The sequence below is a fragment of the Mobula birostris genome, chromosome 15 (genome assembly GCF_030028105.1).
Source record: "Mobula birostris isolate sMobBir1 chromosome 15, sMobBir1.hap1, whole genome shotgun sequence".
NCBI lineage: Eukaryota > Metazoa > Chordata > Chondrichthyes > Myliobatiformes > Myliobatidae > Mobula > Mobula birostris.
Window position 1 is genome coordinate 50660612 of NC_092384.1, and position 1802 is coordinate 50662413.

A 1802-nucleotide genomic window follows, 5' to 3' on the forward strand; every position below is an offset into this window, starting at 1 on the left:
AGAGGACAGGGTACCAGGGGCTGCGTGGTTCCCTGCCCCTTTCTGGCGTTGCTCCGCCTTCTGTCGCTTGGCCGCCGCCTTTTGGGTCTTTTTCCGTTTCACGACCTTCCATTCGGTTTCCCCCTCCGCTCTCCCCTCCTCCATGGACTCCTGCTCGTCGTTTGCCTGGTCCTGGAGGGTCTGCAGTGGGGTGGCAGGTCTTGGGGTGCTTGCACCTTCCTCCCTGGTCTCGTCCTCCGTCCTGTCGGGTGCCTCATCTGCAGCGCTGGCGGGTACGTCCGCATCAGCCTGGGCCCTTTCAGGGCCAGCACCTCCCCTGGTCGCCTGTGCGTAGGTGCCCCCACGCTTCGGGCAGGCTCTGTACAGGTGGCCGGCCTGTCCGCAGAGGTTGCAGGCCTTGGCCTGCGTGCAGTCTTTGGTCAGGTGGCCTTCCATTTTACAGTTCTTGCACATCACCACCCTGCACTGGGCTGCGATGTGCCCTTCCTTGCCGCAGTTTCGGCACACCCTGGGTTGTCCCGCGTACACCATGTACCCTCGGTTCCCTCCGATGGCGAAGACGGAGGGGGGGTGGATGATGCCGCCGTTGGAATCCAACCTCAGCTTCACCTTCACCTGCCGTTTGCTGGTCCAGATTCCCAGCCCGTCCTTCACGTCTGCTGGTGTTCCTACGCTCTCCACATACCGAGCGAGGAACGTAAGGACATCTACCACTGGCACGTGCGGGTTGAACATGTGCACCGTGATTGTCCTTTCCTGTTGCGTAGCCGTTGCAAAGAGGGGCTGTGCTTTCAGCAGCGACAGCGGCGCCTCTGTCCCCTTCAGCTGAAGCTGCTGGTACAGCTTCTGCCACCCTGCAGCCTGCCGGAAAGTGACATCGAAGAAGCCTGCGAAGTCCTGGACGCAGTAGATGTCATCGGGCGTAAATCCGCAGCAATCCAGCAAGACCTTCCGGATGAAGGTCTCTCGGGTGAAGCCGGTGCCCCCATTCCGGTCTCGCACTGTCAGCCTGACAGTGTTCTTGATACCCTGGCCTCGAGCTGATGTACTGCTCGCTGCTGCCATCTTCTAACTCACTGCTGTCGTCGCTGGTATGGGGTGTTAGATTGGAGGCCAATCAGCATTAGGATCCACCCCTGCGTCAGCGCGAACTCTCCTCCTCCTCCGCCTTCTGGTCTGATAAGAACAGAAACTACACTTGATCTGAGCCAAAAGGCCGAGAATGTGACAGATAAAGCTAATCTTTATCTCTAGGTCTTTAGACATTTAATCTTAAAGCATTGACTGTAGATTTTCAGGTTCCTGTACCTCCTTCCTGATGGTAGTGTGACAAGAATACACATAAATTAAGATGTTTGCTGGCCTGGGCTAGCACCAGTGGCATCAGCAGTTGGTCTGCCACCTGTCCTCAGGGGAAGGAGAGATAAGGAACAATGAAGCAGCATTTGGAGATGTTAATGAAGGAGCCATCAGTCTGGGTATTGTCAAGATCGGCTCCCCCTTTGAACCCTGAACTGTTTGAAGTGATTGACAGGCGATACCCCAGCAGGGGGATAAAAAGGGACAGGTTTGCTAAGGCAGGACACACACAACACCCCGAGGTAACGAGACCCTGGAAGCGGTGCGCCTCTCACAAGTCGGTGGGAAGCTCTTGGATGGCTGAACGCGGGATCAGCCTTAAACGCACAGGGTGGAAAGGTACGATCAGCGGGAACGCGGTGTGTGTCTGCCCTTGCTTGGGTGCTGGGTTCACTGCAGAGGATCGACCGCATCTGGAGGAGGGGTCACAGTCGGTGACCCCA

The 1802-nt window shown here is 57.3% G+C and overlaps 1 pseudogene; it reads right to left on the reverse strand.

The window, feature by feature from the left end:
• Positions 1–1093: 1093 nt before the first annotated feature.
• Positions 1094–1228, reverse strand: LOC140210788 (U2 spliceosomal RNA; annotated as a pseudogene).
• Between the last annotated feature and the right edge of the window lie 574 nt (positions 1229–1802).